Here is a 24,463-nt window from a genome sequence, read left to right as displayed (position 1 = left end):
ATACCTGTTATTGGTCTATACCTGGTATTGGTCTATTAACTTATACCTGTTATTGGTCTATACCTGTTATTGGTCTATTAACTTATACCTGTTATTGATCTATACCTGTTATTGGTCTATTAACTAATACCTGTTATTGGTCTATTAACTTATACCTGTTATTGGTCTATTAACTAATACCTGTTATTGGTCTATACCTGTTATTGGTCTATTAACTAATACCTGTTATTGGTCTATTAACTAATACCTGTTATTGGTCTATTAACTAATACCTGTTATTGGTCTATTAACTAATACCTGTTATTGGTCTATTAACTAATACCTGTTATTGGTCTATTAACTAATACCTGTTATTGGTCTATTAACTTATACCTGTTATTGGTCTATACCTGGTATTGGTCTATTAACTAATACCTGTTATTGGTCTATACCTGTTATTGGTCTATACCTGGTATTGGTCTATACCTGGTATTGGTCTATTAACTAATACCTGGTATTGGTCTATTAACTTATACCTGGTATTGGTCTATTAACTTATACCTGTTATTGGTCTATACCTGTTATTGGTCTGTTAACTAATACCTGTTATTGGTCTATTAACTTATACCTGTTATTGGTCTATTAACTTATACCTGTTATTGGTCTATACCTGTTATTGGTGTATACCTGTTATTGATCTATTAACTTATACCTGTTATTGATCTATTAACTAATACCTGTTATTGGTCTATACCTGTTATTGGTCTATTAACTTATACCTGTTATTGGTCTATTAACTAATACCTGTTATTGGTCTATACCTGTTATTGGTCTATACCTGGTATTGGTCTATTAACTAATACCTGTTATTGGTCTATTAACTTATACCTGTTATTGGTCTATTAACTAATACCTGTTATTGGTCTGTTAACTAATACCTGTTATTGATCTATTAACTTATACCTGTTATTGATCTATACCTGTTATTGGTCTATTAACTTATACCTGTTATTGATCTATTAACTTATACCTGTTATTGGTCTATTAACTAATACCTGTTATTGGTCTATTAACTTATACCTGTTATTGATCTATACCTGTTATTGATCTATTAACTAATACCTGTTATTGATCTATTAACTTATACCTGTTATTGGTCTATTAACTTATACCTGTTATTGATCTATTAACTTATACCTGTTATTGGTCTATTAACTTATACCTGTTATTGGTCTGTTAACTAATACCTGTTATTGGTCTATTAACTTATACCTGTTATTGGTCTATACCTGTTATTGGTCTATACCTGTTATTGGTCTATTAACTTATACCTGTTATTGATCTATTAACTTATACCTGCTATTGATCTATTAACTAATACCTGTTATTGGTCTATTAACTTATACCTGTTATTGGTCTATTAACTTATACCTGTTATTGGTCTATTAACTTATACCTGTTATTGATCTTTACCTGTTATTGGTCTATACCTGTTATTGGTCTATTAACTTATACCTGTTATTGGTCTATTAACTTATACCTGTTATTGATCTATACCTGTTATTGGTCTATACCTGTTATTGGTCTATTAACTTATACCTGTTATTGGTCTATACCTGTTATTGGTCTATTAACTTATACCTGTTATTGGTCTATTAACTTATACCTGTTATTGGTCTATACCTGTTATTGGTCTATTAACTTATACCTGTTATTGATCTATACCTGTTATTGGTCTATTATCTAATACCTGTTATTGGTCTATACCTGTTATTGGTCTATTAACTAATACCTGTTATTGGTCTATACCTGTTATTGGTCTATTAACTAATACCTGTTATTGGTCTATACCTGTTATTGGTCTATTAACTTATACCTGTTATTGATCTATACCTGTTATTGGTCTATTAACTAATACCTGTTATTGGTCTATACCTGTTATTGGTCTATTAACTAATACCTGTTATTGGTCTATACCTGTTATTGGTCTGTTAACTAATACCTGTTATTGGTCTATTAACTTATACCTGTTATTGGTCTATACCTGTTATTGGTCTATTAACTTATACCTGTTATTGGTCTATTAACTTATACCTGTTATTGGTCTATACCTGTTATTGGTCTATTAACTTATACCTGTTATTGATCTATACCTGTTATTGGTCTATTAACTAATACCTGTTATTGGTCTATACCTGTTATTGATCTATTAACTTATACCTGTTATTGGTCTATTAACTAATACCTGTTATTGGTCTATACCTGTTATTGGTCTATTAACTAATACCTGTTATTGGTCTATTAACTTATACCTGTTATTGATCTATACCTGTTATTGGTCTATACCTGGTATTGGTCTATTAACTTATACCTGTTATTGATCTATACCTGTTATTGGTCTATTAACTTATACCTGTTATTGATCTATACCTGTTATTGGTCTATACCTGGTATTGGTCTATTAACTTATACCTGTTATTGGTCTATACCTGTTATTGGTCTATTAACTTATACCTGTTATTGATCTATACCTGTTATTGGTCTATACCTGGTATTGGTCTATTAACTTATACCTGTTATTGGTCTATACCTGTTATTGGTCTATTAACTAATACCTGTTATTGGTCTATTAACTTATACCTGTTATTGATCTATACCTGTTATTGGTCTATACCTGGTATTGGTCTATTAACTTATACCTGTTATTGGTCTATACCTGTTATTGGTCTATTAACTTATACCTGTTATTGATCTATACCTGTTATTGGTCTATTAACTAATACCTGTTATTGGTCTATTAACTTATACCTGTTATTGGTCTATTAACTAATACCTGTTATTGGTCTATACCTGTTATTGGTCTATTAACTAATACCTGTTATTGGTCTATTAACTTATACCTGTTATTGATCTATACCTGTTATTGGTCTATACCTGTTATTGGTCTATTAACTTATACCTGTTATTGATCTATACCTGTTATTGGTCTATTAACTTATACCTGTTATTGATCTATACCTGTTATTGGTCTATACCTGGTATTGGTCTATTAACTTATACCTGTTATTGGTCTATACCTGTTATTGGTCTATTAACTTATACCTGTTATTGATCTATACCTGTTATTGGTCTATACCTGGTATTGGTCTATTAACTTATACCTGTTATTGGTCTATTAACTTATACCTGTTATTGGTCTATACCTGTTATTGGTCTGTTAACTAATACCTGTTATTGGTCTATTAACTTATACCTGTTATTGGTCTATTAACTTATACCTGTTATTGGTCTATACCTGGTATTGGTCTATTAACTTATACCTGTTATTGGTCTATTAACTTATACCTGTTATTGGTCTATACCTGTTATTGGTCTATTAACTAATACCTGTTATTGGTCTATTAACTTATACCTGTTATTGATCTATACCTGTTATTGGTCTATACCTGGTATTGGTCTATTAACTTATACCTGTTATTGGTCTATACCTGTTATTGGTCTATTAACTTATACCTGTTATTGATCTATACCTGTTATTGGTCTATTAACTAATACCTGTTATTGGTCTATTAACTTATACCTGTTATTGGTCTATTAACTAATACCTGTTATTGGTCTATACCTGTTATTGGTCTATTAACTAATACCTGTTATTGGTCTATTAACTAATACCTGTTATTGGTCTATTAACTAATACCTGTTATTGGTCTATTAACTAATACCTGTTATTGGTCTATTAACTAATACCTGTTATTGGTCTATTAACTAATACCTGTTATTGGTCTATTAACTTATACCTGTTATTGATCTATACCTGTTATTGGTCTATACCTGGTATTGGTCTATTAACTTATACCTGTTATTGGTCTATACCTGTTATTGGTCTATTAACTTATACCTGTTATTGATCTATACCTGTTATTGGTCTATTAACTAATACCTGTTATTGGTCTATTAACTTATACCTGTTATTGGTCTATTAACTAATACCTGTTATTGGTCTATACCTGTTATTGGTCTATTAACTAATACCTGTTATTGGTCTATTAACTAATACCTGTTATTGGTCTATTAACTAATACCTGTTATTGGTCTATTAACTAATACCTGTTATTGGTCTATTAACTAATACCTGTTATTGGTCTATTAACTAATACCTGTTATTGGTCTATTAACTTATACCTGTTATTGATCTATACCTGTTATTGGTCTATACCTGGTATTGGTCTATTAACTTATACCTGTTATTGATCTATACCTGTTATTGGTCTATTAACTTATACCTGTTATTGATCTATACCTGTTATTGGTCTATACCTGGTATTGGTCTATTAACTTATACCTGTTATTGGTCTATACCTGTTATTGGTCTATTAACTTATACCTGTTATTGATCTATACCTGTTATTGGTCTATACCTGGTATTGGTCTATTAACTTATACCTGTTATTGGTCTATTAACTTATACCTGTTATTGGTCTATACCTGTTATTGGTCTGTTAACTAATACCTGTTATTGGTCTATTAACTTATACCTGTTATTGGTCTATTAACTTATACCTGTTATTGGTCTATACCTGTTATTGATCTATTAACTTATACCTGTTATTGATCTATTAACTAATACCTGTTATTGGTCTATACCTGTTATTGGTCTATTAACTTATACCTGTTATTGGTCTATACCTGTTATTGGTCTATACCTGGTATTGGTCTATTAACTAATACCTGTTATTGGTCTATACCTGTTATTGGTCTATACCTGGTATTGGTCTATTAACTTATACCTGGTATTGGTCTATACCTGGTATTGGTCTATTAACTAATACCTGGTATTGGTCTATTAACTTATACCTGTTATTGGTCTATTAACTTATACCTGTTTTTGGTCTATTAACTTATACCTGTTATTGGTCTATACCTGTTATTGATCTATTAACTTATCCCTGTTATTGATCTATTAACTAATACCTGTTATTGGTCTATACCTGTTATTGGTCTATTAACTTATACCTGTTATTGGTCTATTAACTAATACCTGTTATTGGTCTATACCTGTTATTGGTCTATACCTGCTATTGATCTATTAACTAATACCTGTTATTGGTCTATTAACTTATACCTGTTATTGGTCTATACCTGTTATTGATCTATTAACTTATACCTGTTATTGATCTATTAACTAATACCTGTTATTGGTCTATACCTGTTATTGGTCTATTAACTTATACCTGTTATTGGTCTATTAACTAATACCTGTTATTGGTCTATACCTGTTATTGGTCTATACCTGCTATTGATCTATTAACTAATACCTGTTATTGGTCTATTAACTTATACCTGTTATTGGTCTATTAACTTATACCTGTTATTGGTCTATTAACTTATACCTGTTATTGATCTATACCTGTTATTGATCTATACCTGTTATTGGTCTATACCTGTTATTGGTCTATTAACTTATACCTGTTATTGGTCTATTAACTAATACCTGTTATTGGTCTATTAACTTATACCTGTTATTGGTCTATTAACTTATACCTGTTATTGATCTATACCTGTTATTGGTCTATTAACTTATACCTGTTATTGGTCTATACCTGTTATTGATCTATTAACTTATACCTGTTATTGGTCTATTAACTAATACCTGTCATTGGTCTATACCTGTTATTGATCTATTAACTTATACCTGTTATTGATCTATTAACTAATACCTGTTATTGGTCTATACCTGTTATTGGTCTATTAACTTATTCCTGTTATTGGTCTATACCTGTTATTGGTCTATTAACTAATACCTGTTATTGGTCTATACCTGTTATTGATCTATTAACTTATACCTGTTATTGATCTATTAACTAATACCTGTTATTGGTCTATACCTGTTATTGATCTATTAACTTATACCTGTTATTGATCTATTAACTAATACCTGTTATTGGTCTATACCTGTTATTGGTCTATTAACTTATACCTGTTATTGGTCTATTAACTAAAACCTGTTATTGGTCTATACCTGTTATTGGTCTATTAACTTATACCTGTTATTGGTCTATTAACTAATACCTGTTATTGATCTATACCTGTTATTGGTCTATACCTGTTATTGGTCTATACCTGTTATTGGTCTATACCTGTTATTGGTCTATTAACTTATACCTGTTATTGGTCTATACCTGTTATTGATCTATTAACTTATACCTGTTATTGGTCTATTAACTAAAACCTGTTATTGGTCTATACCTGTTATTGGTCTATTAACTAATACCTGTTATTGGTCTATTAACTTATACCTGTTATTGGTCTATTAACTTATACCTGTTATTGGTCTATTAACTTATACCTGTTATTGGTCTATTAACTAATACCTGTTATTGGTCTATTAACTTATACCTGTTATTGGTCTATACCTGTTATTGATCTATTAACTAATACCTGTTATTGGTCTATTAACTTATACCTGTTATTGGTCTATACCTGTTATTGGTCTATTAACTAATACCTGTTATTGGTCTATTAACTTATACCTGTTATTGGTCTATACCTGTTATTGATCTATTAACTAATACCTGTTATTGGTCTATTAACTAATACCTGTTATTGGTCTATTAACTAATACCTGTTATTGGTCTATTAACTAATACCTGTTATTGGTCTATTAACTTATACCTGTTATTGGTCTATTAACTTATACCTGTTATTGATCTATACCTGTTTTTGATCTATTAACTAATACCTGTTATTGGTCTATACCTGTTATTGGTCTATTAACTAATACCTGTTATTGGTCTATTAACTTATACCTGTTATTGGTCTATTAACTTATACCTGTTATTGATCTATACCTGTTTTTGATCTATTAACTAATACCTGTTATTGGTCTATACCTGTTATTGGTCTATTAACTTATACCTGTTATTGGTCTATACCTGTTATTGGTCTATTAACTAATACCTGTTATTGGTCTATTAACTAATACCTGTTATTGGTCTATTAACTTATACCTGTTATTGGTCTATACCTGTTATTGGTCTATTAACTTATACCTGTTATTGGTCTATTAACTTATACCTGTTATTGATCTATTAACTTATACCTGTTATTGGTCTATTAACTTATACCTGTTATTGGTCTATTAACTTATACCTGTTATTGGTCTATTAACTTATACCTGTTATTGATCTATTAACTTATACCTGTTATTGATCTATACCTGTTTTTGATCTATTAACTAATACCTGTTATTGGTCTATACCTGTTATTGGTCTATTAACTTATACCTGTTATTGGTCTATTAACTTATACCTGTTATTGGTCTATACCTGTTATTGGTCTATTAACTTATACCTGTTATTGATCTATACCTGTTTTTGATCTATTAACTAATACCTGTTATTGGTCTATACCTGTTATTGGTCTATACCTGTTATTGGTCTATTAACTCATACCTGTTATTGGTCTATTAAATTATACCTGTTATTGATCTATTAACTTATACCTGTTATTGGTCTATTAACTTATACCTGTTATTGGTCTATTAACTTATACCTGTTATTGATCTATTAACTTATACCTGTTATTGATCTATACCTGTTTTTGATCTATTAACTAATACCTGTTAATGGTCTATACCTGTTATTGGTCTATTAACTTATACCTGTTATTGGTCTATTAACTTATACCTGTTATTGGTCTATTAACTTATACCTGTTATTGATCTATACCTGTTTTTGATCTATTAACTAATACCTGTTATTGGTCTATACCTGTTATTGGTCTATTAACTTATACCTGTTATTGGTCAATTAACTAATACCTGTTATTGGTCTATACCTGGTATTGGTCTATACCTGTTATTGGTCTATACCTGTTATTGGTCTATTAACTTATACCTGTTATTGATCTATACCTGTTATTGATCTATACCTGTTATTGGTCTATTAACTAATACCTGTTATTGGTCTATTAACTTATACCTGTTATTGGTCTATACCTGTTATTGGTCTATTAACTAATACCTGTTATTGGTGTGTTAACTAATACCTGTTATTGATCTATACCTGTTATTGGTCTATTAACTTATACCTGTTATTGGTCTATACCTGTTATTGGTCTATACCTGTTATTGGTCTATTAACTTATACCTGTTATTGTTCTATACCTGTTATTGGTCTATTAACTAATACCTGTTATTGGTCTATACCTGTTATTGGTCTATTAACTAATACCTGTTATTGGTCTATACCTGTTATTGGTCTATTAACTAATACCTGTTATTGGTCTATACCTGTTATTGGTCTATTAACTTATACCTGTTATTGGTCTATACCTGTTATTGGTCTATTAACTAATACCTTTTATTGGTCTATACCTGTTATTGATCTATTAACTTATACCTGTTATTGATCTATTAACTTATACCTGTTATTGGTCTATTAACTTATACCTGTTATTGGTCTATTAACTAATACCTGTTATTGGTCTATACCTGTTATTGGTCTATTAACTTATACCTGTTATTGGTCTATTAACTAATACCTGTTATTGGTCTATACCTGTTATTGGTCTATTAACTTATACCTGTTATTGGTCTATTAACTAATACCTGTTATTGGTCTATACCTGTTATTGGTCTATTAACTTATACCTGTTATTGATTTATACCTGTTATTGGTCTATTAACTTATACCTGTTATTGATCTATACCTGTTTTTGATCTATTAACTTATACCTGTTATTGATTTATACCTGTTATTGGTCTATTAACTTATACCTGTTATTGATCTATACCTGTTTTTGATCTATTAACTTATACCTGTTATTGGTCTATTAACTTATACCTGTTATTGATCTATACCTGTTTTTGATCTATTAACTAATACCTGTTATTGGTCTATTAACTTATACCTGTTATTGATTTATACCTGTTATTGGTCTATTAACTTATACCTGTTATTGATCTATACCTGTTTTTGATCTATTAACTTATACCTGTTATTGGTCTATTAACTTATACCTGTTATTGATCTATTAACTTATACCTGTTATTGGTCTATTAACTTATACCTGTTATTGGTCTATTAACTTATACCTGTTATTGGTCTATTAACTTATACCTGTTATTGATCTATTAACTTATACCTGTTATTGATCTATACCTGTTTTTGATCTATTAACTAATACCTGTTATTGGTCTATACCTGTTATTGGTCTATTAACTTATACCTGTTATTGGTCTATTAACTTATACCTGTTATTGGTCTATACCTGTTATTGGTCTATTAACTTATACCTGTTATTGATCTATACCTGTTTTTGATCTATTAACTAATACCTGTTATTGGTCTATACCTGTTATTGGTCTATACCTGTTATTGGTCTATTAACTCATACCTGTTATTGGTCTATTAACTTATACCTGTTATTGGTCTATTAACTAATACCTGTTATTGGTCTATTAACTTATACCTGTTATTGGTCTATTAACTTATACCTGTTATTGATCTATTAACTTATACCTGTTATTGATCTATACCTGTTTTTGATCTATTAACTAATACCTGTTAATGGTCTATACCTGTTATTGGTCTATTAACTTATACCTGTTATTGGTCTATTAACTTATACCTGTTATTGGTCTATTAACTTATACCTGTTATTGATCTATACCTGTTTTTGATCTATTAACTAATACCTGTTATTGGTCTATACCTGTTATTGGTCTATTAACTTATACCTGTTATTGGTCAATTAACTAATACCTGTTATTGGTCTATACCTGGTATTGGTCTATACCTGTTATTGGTCTATACCTGTTATTGGTCTATTAACTTATACCTGTTATTGATCTATACCTGTTATTGATCTATACCTGTTATTGGTCTATTAACTAATACCTGTTATTGGTCTATTAACTTATACCTGTTATTGGTCTATACCTGTTATTGGTCTATTAACTAATACCTGTTATTGGTGTGTTAACTAATACCTGTTATTGATCTATACCTGTTATTGGTCTATTAACTTATACCTGTTATTGGTCTATACCTGTTATTGGTCTATACCTGTTATTGGTCTATTAACTTATACCTGTTATTGTTCTATACCTGTTATTGGTCTATTAACTAATACCTGTTATTGGTCTATACCTGTTATTGGTCTATTAACTAATACCTGTTATTGGTCTATACCTGTTATTGGTCTATTAACTAATACCTGTTATTGGTCTATACCTGTTATTGGTCTATTAACTTATACCTGTTATTGGTCTATACCTGTTATTGGTCTATTAACTAATACCTTTTATTGGTCTATACCTGTTATTGATCTATTAACTTATACCTGTTATTGATCTATTAACTTATACCTGTTATTGGTCTATTAACTTATACCTGTTATTGGTCTATTAACTAATACCTGTTATTGGTCTATACCTGTTATTGGTCTATTAACTTATACCTGTTATTGGTCTATTAACTAATACCTGTTATTGGTCTATACCTGTTATTGGTCTATTAACTTATACCTGTTATTGGTCTATTAACTAATACCTGTTATTGGTCTATACCTGTTATTGGTCTATTAACTTATACCTGTTATTGATTTATACCTGTTATTGGTCTATTAACTTATACCTGTTATTGATCTATACCTGTTTTTGATCTATTAACTAATACCTGTTATTGGTCTATTAACTTATACCTGTTATTGATTTATACCTGTTATTGGTCTATTAACTTATACCTGTTATTGATCTATACCTGTTTTTGATCTATTAACTTATACCTGTTATTGGTCTATTAACTTATACCTGTTATTGATCTATACCTGTTTTTGATCTATTAACTAATACCTGTTATTGGTCTATTAACTTATACCTGTTATTGATTTATACCTGTTATTGGTCTATTAACTTATACCTGTTATTGATCTATACCTGTTTTTGATCTATTAACTTATACCTGTTATTGGTCTATTAACTTATACCTGTTATTGGTCTATTAACTTATACCAGTTATTGATCTATACCTGTTATTGGTCTATTAACTTATACCTGTTATTGATCTATACCTGTTATTGGTCTATTAACTGATACCTGTTATTGGTCTATTAACTAATATCTGTTATTGATCTATACCTGTTATTGGTCTATACCTGTTATTGTTCTATACCTGTTATTTGTCTATTAACTAATATCTGTTATTGGTCTATACCTGTTATTGATCTATACCTGGTATTGGTCTATACCTGTTATAGGTCTATACCTGTTATTGATCTATACCTGGTATTGGTCTATACCTGTTATTGGTCTATACCTGTTATTGGTCTGTTAACTAATACCTGTTATTGATCTATTAACCAATATCTGTTATTGATCTGTACCTGTTATTGATCTATACCTGTTATTGATCTGTACCTGTTATTGATCTATACCTGTTATTGGTCTATACCTATTATTGGTCTATACCTGTTATTGGTCTATACCTGTTATTGGTCTATACCTGTTATTGATCTATACCTGGTATTGGTCTACACCTGTTATTGGTCAATACCTGTTATTGATCTATACCTGTTATTGGTCTATACCTGTTATTGGTCTATACCTGTTATTGGTCTATACCTGTTATTGGTCTATTAACTAATACCTGTTATTGATCTATTAACCAATATATGTTATTGATCTATACCTGTTATTGATCTATACCTGTTATTGATCTATACCTGTTATTGGTCTATACCTGTTATTGGTCTTTTAACCAATATATGTTATTGATCTATACCTGTTATTGGTCTATACCTGTTATTGGTCTATACCTGTTATTGATTTTTACCTAATATTGGTCTATACCTGTTATTGATCTATACCTGTTATTGGTCTATACCTGTCATTGGTCTATACCTGTTATTGGTCTATACCTGTTATTGATTTATACCTGTTATTGGTCTATTAACTAATATCTGTTATTGATCTATACCTTTTATTGATCTATACCTGTTATTGATCTATACCTGTTATTGTTCTATACCTGTTATTGAGCTATACCTGGTATTAGTATACACCTGTTATTGGTCTATACCTGTTAGTGGACTGTTAACTAATACCTGTTATTGATCTATTAACCAATATATGTTATTGATCTATAACTGTTATTGATCTATACCTGTTATTGATCTATACCTGTTATTTGTCTATACATGTTATTGGTCTATACCTGTTATTGGTCTATACCTATTATTGATCTATACCTGTTATTGGTCTATACCTGTTATTGATCTATACCTGTTATTGATCTATACCTGGTATTGGTCTATACCTGGTATTGGTCTATACCTGGTATTGGTCTATACCTGGTATTGGTCTATTAACTTACAGTGGCATAAAAAGTCAATGAATCCTTTGGAAATTCCTGGATTTCTGCATAAATTGGTAATAAAACTGGATCTGATCTTTATCTAGGTCACAACAATAGACAAACACAGTCTGCTTAAACTAATAACACACAAACAATTATAGGTTTTCATGTCTTTATTGAACACACTGTGTAAACATTCACAGTGCAGGGTGGGAAAAGTATGAGAACCCTTGGATTCAATAACTGGTTGACCCTCCTTTGGATGCAATCACCTCAACCAAATGTTTTCTGTAGTTGCGGATCAGACCTGCACAACGGTCAGGAGGAATTTTGGACCATTCCTCTTAACAAAACTGTTTCAGTTCAGCAATATTCTTGTGATGTCTGAACTGCTCTCTTGAGGTCATGCCACAGCATCTCAACCGGGTTGAGGTCACGACTCTGACTGGGCCACTCCAGAAGGCGATCTTTCTTCTGTTGAAGAAGAAATATGGGCATGCACACGGCATCCGGTCAGGACATCCTGGCGGGAAGTTATCACGTGCTTATGCCCATATATGGGCATCCTGTTCCTGTTCTCACGTCTTAGAGTGAGTGTGAAATTATGTATATAATGCCTTTGAAGTTGTCATGAGGTCTTGGGACCTCTTTGAAATGGGGGGGATGTGTTGGAACATTTCAAAGACTATGGCCCCCCCAACCCCTGTTTTATTGACCTTCGGGCTGTTGTCTATGAAACAGGAATGTCCTGGGGTATTGGGGTTGGCAGACGCATTATAAATAAAGCCCAGAACAAGACATGCGGCCCCAGAACACTAAACAATATTTTAAAAATCAACATGGATTTTGTGATCAGTGGCAAAGCAGTGATGACTGTAACAACGGAAGCAGGACCGCGGCTGAAACATAGAGAAAGGGCCAAGTATAAAGCCACAATATACGATGTGCCAAAAAAGCGGTTTCTAAGTGTGTATAGAACCAAAATACCGCCCGCTACTGCGCTGAAAGATCAAGTGCTGGTGTCTAATGGACATCAATGGGGCTATCGGTTTGATTACCTGGCCTGTAGAGTGAACCTCTATACGGTAGCCGAAGGAGAAGAATATACAGACCAGACTTTAGGAGTGGACTACGGGCTTGAGACTTATCACCAAGGGAGACTTATCACCAAAGGGGTATAGCTTGTTCACGGGCTACGAGACCCGTTGGGAAGGTATCCCTGACTCCTCAGGAAGGGGGTATAGCTTGTTCACGGGCTACGAGACCCGTTGGGAAGGTATCCCTGACACCTCAGGAAGGGGGTATAGCGTGTTCACGGGCTACGAGACCCGTTGGGAAGGTACCCCTGACTCCTCAGGAAGGGGGTATAGCTTGTTCACGGGCTACGAGACCCGTTGGGAAGGTACCCCTGACTCCTCAGGAAGGGGGTATAGCGTGTTCAAGGGCTACGAGACCCGTTGGGAAGGTACCCCTGACTCCTCAGGAAGGGGGTATAGCGTGTTCAAGGGCTACGAGACCCGTTGGGAAGGTACCCCTGACTCCTCAGGAAGGGGGTATAGCGTGTTCAAGGGCTACGAGACCCGTTGGGAAGGTACCCCTGACTCCTCAGGAAGGGGGTATAGCGTGTTCAAGGGCTACGAGACCCGTTGGGAAGGTGCCCCTGACTCCTCAGGAAGGGGGTATAGCGTGTTCAAGGGCTACGAGACCCGTTGGGAAGGTGCCCCTGACTCCTCAGGAACGGGGTATAGCGTGTTCAAGGGCTACGAGACCCGTTGGGACGGTACCCCTGACTCCTCAGGAAGGGGGTATAGCGTGTTCAAGGGCTACGAGACCCGTTGGGAAGGTACCCCTGACTCCTCAGGAAGGGGGTATAGCGTGTTCAAGGGCTACGAGACCCGTTGGGAAGGTACCCCTGACTCCTCAGGAAGGGGGTATAGCGTGTTCAAGGGCTACGAGACCCGTTGGGAAGGTACCCCTGACTCCTCAGGAAGGGGGTATAGCGTGTTCAAGGGCTACGAGACCCGTTGGGAAGGTACCCCTGACTCCTCAGGAAGGGGGTATAGCTTGTTCACGGGCTACGAGACCCGTTGGGAAGGTACCCCTGACTCCTCAGGAAGGGGGTATAGTTTGTTCACGGGCTACGAGACCCGTTGGGAAGGTGCCCCTGACTCCTCAGGAAGGGGGTATAGCTTGTTCACGGGCTACGAGACCCGTTGGGAAGGTACCCCTGACTCCTCAGGAAGGGGGTATAGCTTGTTCAAGGGCTACGAGACCCGTTGGGAAGGTACCCCTGACTCCTCAGGAAGGGGGTATAGTGTGTTCAAGGGCTACGAGACCCGTTGGGAAGGTACCCCTGACTCCTCAGGAAGGGGGTATAGCGTGTTCAAGGGCTACGAGACCCGTTGGGAAGGTACCCCTGACTCCTCAGGAAGGGGGTATAGCGTGTTCAAGGGCTACGAGACCCGTTGGGAAGGTACCCCTGACTCCTCAGGAAGGGGGTATAGCGTGTTCAAGGGCTACGAGACCCGTTGGGAAGGTACCCCTGACTCCTCAGGAAGGGGGTATAGCTTGTTCACGGGCTACGAGACCCGTTGGGAAGGTACCCCTGACTCCTCAGGAAGGGGGTATAGCTTGTTCACGGGCTACGAGACCCGTTGGGAAGGTACCCCTGACTCCTCAGGAAGGGGGTATAGCGTGTTCAAGGGCTACGAGACCCGTTGGGAAGGTACCCCTGACTCCTCAGGAAGGGGGTATAGCGTGTTCAAGGGCTACGAGACCCTTTGGGAAGGTACCCCTGACTCCTCAGGAAGGGGGTATAGCGTGTTCAAGGGCTACGAGACCCGTTGGGAAGGTACCCCTGACTCCTCAGGAAGGGGGTATAGCTTGTTCACGGGCTACGAGACCCGTTGGGAAGGTGCCCCTGACTCCTCAGGAAGGGGGTATAGCTTGTTCACGGGCTACGAGACCCGTTGGGAAGGTACCCCTGACTCCTCAGGAAGAATATTTCACAGGGTGAAAATACAAAGAAAGAAAGGACTTCCATGTGGATGCGTGGAGTTCTATATCAGCAACGAGGAAACCCGCAACCAAAACATCCGTGAGGGTGGCCTGACTGGGGATTTTAGGTTGCACATGCTATTCCTTTTAAAAGTTGGGATCTAATGGAATTGAACATGTTACAGTTGGACCTTCTCTTTGTACAGAGCCAACAGCGGCAGAGCATTGTTCATGTAAGGAAGTGCATAATATATACGAATCCTGAGGATTATGATTCAAAGGAGCCCCAAGAAGGTTCATCCTCAGAAGGGCCAGCCACAGGAGAAAACTAAGTACGCGGCTGCGTTAACCACGCCCTGAAACCACGCCCTGAAACCACGCCCTGAAACCACGCCCTGATACCCAAAGGACTGGTTCAACAATAAAAGGAGTGCCCTTAAAGCCTCCAGTTCTTCATTTCATCATACACCATGGATATTCATACAACATACCAGGACTCCGATACGTCATGGGGGCCAGACCCTAAGGACTCTATGCCTCGCAGCCCGACATTCTACTCCCCCCAGGCAAGACCCACGACACCCCCTACATGTACACAGCCTGAGGATGTGTTTGATGGGGTGGTCAGTACTATTGTTGTGGACACCATCAAGGCCTCTGTAGCCACACTTTTAGACGTGGTGATTGGAGAGTATATAAGAGAGAAATGCATCGGTTGTGAGATCAATCACCCCAGCCAGCGCCATCATCCGTGCCTATACGAGCCCACAAGATACTACTTCTTCAACCATTTGAGGAGCTGGTGAAAAGACTGTGGTCCTGCAGGTTTATACCTTCGCTGGTCAGAGCCCTGGAGTCTATGGGTCTTGTGCCGTCTATTCCCAGAGTTTACGGGGTAACCGAGTCTTTCCTACATGAACTGAAGGAGGCAATCTACATCCACGAGAAACTCAAAGAAATCCGACACACCCTGGTGGACGACAATAAATACCGGGAAGCTGTGGTGGCTGATGTGAGGACTTTCTGGCTCAATAAACCCCAAGAGACCGAGTGACATTTTGTTATTTAAATGTTATTTAGATGTAAAGCAATGGGTAACTATATGTATACGATGTTAGAGAGAATAAATGCATGTTTTCTTTTGAGAGAACTTACAAATGTTATGCATCAGATTATTGAAAATAAAGTGAACAATGTATCGTTCTACACAACACACAATGCCTGGGTTAATGTAGACCGTGTGCTGAAAATGGAACAAATCATGAATCATGGACGACATACGGGCGAGAGTCTACAATGGACACAACTGGTATCCCGTCTTGTGGATGATTCTGAAGAACTAGAAACAACTTTGTCTAAGATTTTACTTTATTTGTTTGAAACACCGTTTAATTGTAACATGTATCATATTTGTTGTTTATATACTTATATAGCGGATGTGTGGGTTTTAAAAATTCAGCGACACAAGCCTGTAAATCTAAACCAAATATACAGGTTGTTGCATGCTGTGATCGTTGAGAAAACGGGGACATGTATCCTGCAACGAATCCTGAATTGTCTGTATACGTAATACTTGATGTATGCATAAAATAAAACATCTAAAATGAAAATTAAATGTTGTCGTTATTTGAAAGTGGCTCATTAACGTTATTGTACCTCAGCGAGGCAAGAAGGATGGCGGAGCAGATGTTGAAAAACATTAATTATAATCCCTCTAACCCCGGGTTTTATGGGGGTAAAGAGCGTTTCCAGAGAGCTATAGCCGAAGACACAGGTAGCATGTTAAGCGCTGCTAAAGGGAATGATATGTGTTGTTATCAGAGCAGGATACATTAACTCTACATAAACCTGTAAGAAAACAATAGTTTTTTCTACTCATCCCATGTCCCAATTTCAGGCGGATCTATGTGACATGCAGGCCCTTGCAGATATAAATGATGGAAATCGCTACATGCTAACGGTTATAGATATTTTCTCTAAAATAGCATTTGTAAGGGGCTTAAAAAATAAGAGCGGGGCAGAGGTGACCCGGGCCTTTGACTCTATCTTGAAGGAAGGAGGAGCCCCCAAGAAAGTGCAGACTGATGGCGGAAAATAATTTTTTTAATAATACTTTTCAGAAACTCATGAAGAAGCACAATTTCGTACATTTTGCTACAGACTCGGATTTGAAAGCTTCAGTTGTTGAACGCTTTAACAGCGTCAACTCTGAAGGAGCGAATGTGGAGATATTTTACAGCTCACAACACGCATAGATATATCGATATAGTTCAAGATTTAGTAAAGGGGTACAACAACAGCTACCATAAGAGTATACGGATGAAGCCCTCTGATGTCTCTTCTGAAAACTCTTTAAGTCTTTAAAAATCTGTATGGTTTGTTCCCCCTTCACCGTAAGAAAAAATATATATTTTAATAAATTCATAGCGGGGGACTTGGTGCGTATATCCAAGTTGAGGGGTGTTTTCGAAAAGAAAAAAATATGAGCAAAGTTACAGCGATGAGTTGTTCACCGTTACCGAGTGTCTGCCGCGCATACCCCCGGTCTACAAGTTAAAAGATTATGACGGGGAGCTTATAGAGGGATCTTTTTATGAGAAGGAATTACAGAAGGTACAGCTGGGTAAAGACAAAGTCTTTCACGTGGAGGAGATTCTAGATCAGAAGAGAGAAAAGGGTAAAAAATGGATGCTGGTCCGCTGGAAAAACTGGCCCCAAAAGTTCAACAGTTGGGTATTGGAGCACGATGTGGTGGAGGCATCGGGGGTTAGAGCACGATCTGGTGGAGGCAGCGGGGGTTAGAGCACGATGTGGTGGAGGCATCGGGGGTTAGAGCACGATGTGGTGGAGGCAGCGGGGGTTAGAGCACGATCTGGTGGAGGCAGCGGGGGTTAGAGCACGATGTGGTGGAGGCATCGGGGGTTAGAGCACGATCTGGTGGAGGCATCGGGGGTTAGAGCACGATGTGGTGGAGGCATCGGGGGTTAGAGCACGATCTGGTGGAGGCAGCGGGGGTTAGAGCACGATGTGGTGGAGGCAGCGGGGGTTAGAGCACGATGTGGTGGAGGCATCGGGGGTTAGAGCACGATGTGGTGGAGGCATCGGGGGTTAGAGCACGATGTGGTGGAGGCATCGGGGGTTAGAGCACGATGTGGTGGAGGCATCGGGGGTTAGAGCACGATGTGGTGGAGGCAGCGGGGGTTAGAGCACAATGTGGTGGAGGCATCGGGGGATAGAGCACGATGTGGTGGAGGCATCGGGGGTTAGAGCACGATGTGGTGGAGCTATCGGGGGTTAGAGCACAATGTGGTGGAGGCAGCGGGGGTTAGAGCACGATGTGGTGGAGGCATCGGGGGTTAACTTAAACCCTCATGCTGTCACGATAGTCGTCCTCCTCATCTGAGGAGGAGTAGTAAGGATCGGAGGACCAAAATGCAGCGTGATGATTATCCATTTTAATTAGAAAACTTGAAAACAAAGAACAAAACAATAAACGGACAAACGAACGAAAACGCAACAGTCCCGTATGGTGACATACACAAAGACACAGAAACAGGAACAATAACCCACAACCCACAATACAAAACAGGCTACCTAAATATGGTTCCCAATCAGAGACAACGACAAACACCTGCCTCTGATTGAGAACCATATCAGACCAAACACATAGAAATAGACAAACCAGACATACAACATAGAATGCCCACTCAGATCACACCCTGACCAAACAAAACATACAAACATACAAACAAACTATGGTCAGGGCGTGACACATGCATGATAAATACACCATCATTCGCGTGTACACAGGAGTGCATCATGGAACACAGAGGCTTCTACCTGACTCTCCCCAGTAATGCGTCTGCACATATATATCGTAATAATCAGAGTTCGAATTATACAACCAATTTTCCAAAGCCTATAGAGTTATCAGAGGCCTGGGAAGTAGGTCTCAGCGAGATTACATACCCCCGTAGTTGGTATAATATCAAAGATAAGGACCGTGATTTTTATTGCAAAAGGATATCGGAAACTGCGAAACTTATTAAGCTTAAAAAAGGTTTCTATAGAACCGTCGACAGGATCGTCTCAGAGTTGAATGAACACCCTGAACAATTGTCACGTTCCTGACCGGTTTTCTGTTATTTTGTATGTGTTTGACGGTCAGGGTGTGAGTTTGGGTGGGTAGTCTATGTTATGTGTTTTTATGTTGGTTAATGGGTGACCTGATATGGTTCTCAATTAGAGGCAGGTGGTTTTCATTTCCTCTGATTGAGAGCCATATTAAGGTAGGTGTTTTCACATTGTTTGTTTGTGGGTGGTTGTCTCCTGTGTCTGTGTCTATGTACATTGCGCCACACGGGACTGTTTCGGTTTGTTCGTTCGTTCGGTTTATGTAGTCTGTTCCTGTTTCATGCGTTCTTCGTGTCATGTAAGTTCTTATGTTCAGGTTCGTCTACGTCGTTTGTTGTTTTGTAGTTTGTTAAAGTGTTTTCGTGTTTTTCCGTTTTGTTAATAAATATCATGTCATATCAAGAAGCTGCATTTTGGTTCAATCCCTGCTCCTCCTCTTCGGATGAAGAGGAATACCGTTACAACAATATGGAAATACTCTTGATTTACAACCCTATACATAAACGTGTACAAATCTCATGGGATGCTAACGGGGGTATAAAGACCAGCGGTAATTTAGCCTACATGTTGGGGATGGGTCCCAATAAATGGACGTACGTGAAAGATAAATTATTCCCATTCCCTGCAGATATACATGCAGGGTTTTACAACATATTTGTGTATACCGACATCATATCCTATCAAAGGGTCGGAGACACCTCCTGAGAACAGTTCATATAGACGGAAAGGACGGGGACATAGTCACTGTCACCTACGACAAGCCACACTACGTAGATGTCAGCAAGAAATATATTGAAAACATTCTGGTTGAGCTTAAAACGGATCAGAACGAAAACATAAATTCTAAAACTCCACTTTAGACCCACCAAAACCTCTCTACATATATAATATTAGCATTATATATTTTTATAAACATAATACAAATAAATTAAAAGGGTTATGGACCACCAACATCTCGACCCTAACCGCTATGTCTCATACTATGTTGCTCAAGTGGGTAATGGCTATTATGGATCCCCGACCATGTACGGTTCGGGGATAGGAGGTATATTTCGTAACCTCTTTAGGATGGTTTTACCGTTTATGAAGAGAGGCCTCAGCATAGCCAAACCACATTTAAAATCAGCGGCTAAAAAATATAGTAAGTGAGGTTGTAGCCAATGCTATGACCAGAAGGGCGTCACCAGATGCCGAGCATCAAGAAGGCTCGGGGCTTATGATGTTGTCTCGAAGACCAAAAAAAGAGACCTTTTTAGGGGCAAGCAGGCTTGCCGCTAAAAAGCGGAGGTTAACAGTTTAAAAGAAACTCAGCAAGTCAAAGACGTGGTAAAGTGAGGAGGTCTGGACCAAAAACGACATAAAGAATACTCTGAATTATTTTCTAAAAGAACAAGCAACATGGCTCTTTTACACCGCATGTCCTCTGAAGATATAAAGACAGAACTCAATCTTTTCACGGCCCACTTAACCCAACATTCAATAGAGAGGTCCAGTTATGTGGAGATAGCCCCACTCTCTGCCATTACAGACAACGGTCCTATAGAGTGGTTCTCCTTAACCCAACATTCAATAGAGAGGTCCAGTTATGTGGAGATAGCCCCACTCTCTGCCATTACAGACAACGGTCCTATAGAGTGGTTCTCCTTAACCCAACATTCAATAGAGAGGTCCAGTTATGTGGAGATAGCCCCACTCTCTGCCATTACAGACAACGGTCCTATAGAGTGGTTCTCCTTAACCCAACATTCAATAGAGAGGTCCAGTTATGTGGAGATAGCCCCACTCTCTGCCATTACAGACAACGGTCCTATAGAGTGGTTCTCCTTAACCCAACATTCAATAGAGAGGTCCAGTTATGTGGAGATAGCCCCACTCTCTGCCATTACAGACAACGGTCCTATAGAGTGGTTCTCCTTAACCCAACATTCAATAGAGAGGTCCAGTTATGTGGAGATAGCCCCACTCTCTGCCATTACAGACAACGGTCCTATAGAGTGGTTCTCCTTAACCCAACATTCAATAGAGAGGTCCAGTTATGTGGAGATAGCCCCACTCTCTGCCATTACAGACAACGGTCCTATAGAGTGGTTCTCCTTAACCCAACATTCAATAGAGAGGTCCAGTTATGTGGAGATAGCCCCACTCTCTGCCATTACAGACAACGGTCCTATAGAGTGGTTCTCCTTAACCCAACATTCAATAGAGAGGTCCAGTTATGTGGAGATAGCCCCACTCTCTGCCATTACAGACAACGGTCCTATAGAGTGGTTCTCCTTAACCCAACATTCAATAGAGAGGTCCAGTTATGTGGAGATAGCCCCACTCTCTGCCATTACAGACAACGGTCCTATAGAGTGGTTCTCCTTAACCCAACATTCAATAGAGAGGTCCAGTTATGTGGAGATAGCCCCACTCTCTGCCATTACAGACAACGGTCCTATAGAGTGGTTCTCCTTAACCCAACATTCAATAGAGAGGTCCAGTTATGTGGAGATAGCCCCACTCTCTGCCATTACAGACAACGGTCCTATAGAGTGGTTCTCCTTAACCCAACATTCAATAGAGAGGTCCAGTTATGTGGAGATAGCCCCACTCTCTGCCATTACAGACAACGGTCCTATAGAGTGGTTCTCCTTAACCCAACATTCAATAGAGAGGTCCAGTTATGTGGAGATAGCCCCACTCTCTGCCATTACAGACAACGGTCCTATAGAGTGGTTCTCCTTAACCCAACATTCAATAGAGAGGTCCAGTTATGTGGAGATAGCCCCACTCTCTGCCATTACAGACAACGGTCCTATAGAGTGGTTCTCCTTAACCCAACATTCAATAGAGAGGTCCAGTTATGTGGAGATAGCCCCACTCTCTGCCATTACAGACAACGGTCCTATAGAGTGGTTCTCCTTAACCCAACATTCAATAGAGAGGTCCAGTTATGTGGAGATAGCCCCACTCTCTGCCATTACAGACAACGGTCCTATAGAGTGGTTCTCCTTAACCCAACATTCAATAGAGAGGTCCAGTTATGTGGAGATAGCCCCACTCTCTGCCATTACAGACAACGGTCCTATAGAGTGGTTCTCCTTAACCCAACATTCAATAGAGAGGTCCAGTTATGTGGAGATAGCCCCACTCTCTGCCATTACAGACAACGGTCCTATAGAGTGGTTCTCCTTAACCCAACATTCAATAGAGAGGTCCAGTTATGTGGAGATAGCCCCACTCTCTGCCATTACAGACAACGGTCCTATAGAGTGGTTCTCCTTAACCCAACATTCAATAGAGAGGTCCAGTTATGTGGAGATAGCCCCACTCTCTGCCATTACAGACAACGGTCCTATAGAGTGTTTCTCCTTAACACAACATTCAATAGAGAGGTCCTGTTATGTGGAGATAGCCCCACTCTCTGCCATTACAGACAACGGTCCTATAGAGTGGTTCTCCTTAACCCAACATTCAATAGAGAGGTCCAGTTATGTGGAGATAGCCCCACTCTCTGCTATAGAGTGTTTACTCAACTACCCTTATAGGGCCATCATGGAGTGTTTACTAAACTACCCATATAGGGCCATCATGGAGTGTTTACTAAACTACCCATATAGGGCCAACATGGAGTATTTACTAAACTATCCTTATAGGGCCATCATGGAGTGTTTACTCAACTACTCTTATAGGGCCATCATGGAGTGTTTACTCAACTACCCTTATAGGGCCATCATGGAGTGTTTACTCAACTACCCTTATAGGGCCATTATGGAGTGTTTACTCAACTACCCTTATAGGGCCATCATGGAGTGTTTACTCAACTACCCTTATAGGGCCATCACGGAGTGTTTACTCAACTACCCTTATAGGACCATCACGGAGTGTTTACTCAACTACCCTTATAGGGCCATCACGGAGTGTTTACTCAACTACCCTTATAGGACCATCACGGAGTGTTTACTCAACTACCCTTATAGGACCATCACGGAGTGTTTACTCAACTACCCTTATAGGGCCATCATGGAGTGTTTACTCAACTACCCTTATAGGGCCATCACGGAGTGTTTACTCAACTACCCTTATAGGGCCATCACGGAGTGTTTACTCAACTACCCTTATAGGACCATCATGGAATGTTTACTAAACTATCCTTATAGGGCCATCATGGAGTGTTTACTCAACTACCCTTATAGGGCCAACATGGAGTGTTTACTAAACTATCCTTATAGGGCCATCACGGAGTGTTTACTCAACTACCCTTATAGGACCATCATGGAGTGTTTACTAAACTATCCTTATAGGGCCATCATGGAGTGTTTACTCAACTACCCTTATAGGGCCATCATGGAGTGTTTACTCAACTACCCTTATAGGGCCATCACGGAGTGTTTACTCAACTACCCTTATAGGGCCATTATGGAGTGTTTACTAAACTACCCTTATAGGGCCATCATGGAGTGTTTACTCAACTACTCCGAAGACACTCTCAAGACATCTTCTCCCATACCGGTATTATAATAGACCTGGCCTGTATTATAATAGACCTGGCCTGTATTATAATAAACCTGGTCAATATTATAATAGACCTGGCCTGTAATATATCAGACCTTTCCAATATAATAATAGACCTGGCCTGTATTATAATAGACCTGACCTGTAATATAATATACCTGGTCTGTATTATAATAGACCAGGCCTGTATTATAATAGACCAGGCCTGTATTATACTAGACCTGGCCTGGAGACCTTGCCTGTATTATAATAGACCTGGTCTGTATTATAACAGACCTGGCCTGTAGACCTGGCCTGTTTAAAAATAGACCTGGCCTCTATTATACTAGACCAGGCCTGTATTATACTAGACCAGGCCTGTATTATACTAGACCTGGCCTGTATTATAAAAGACCTGCCCTGTATTATAAAAGACCTGGCCTGTATTATAAGAGACATGGCCTGTATTATAATAGACATGGCCTGTATTTTACTCGACCTTGCCTGTATTATTCTCGACC

Source organism: Salvelinus alpinus, chromosome 7 (assembly GCF_045679555.1).
Source record: "Salvelinus alpinus chromosome 7, SLU_Salpinus.1, whole genome shotgun sequence".
NCBI classification, from domain to species: Eukaryota; Metazoa; Chordata; class Actinopteri; order Salmoniformes; family Salmonidae; genus Salvelinus; species Salvelinus alpinus.
Note: the sequence above shows the minus strand (reverse complement) of the source record.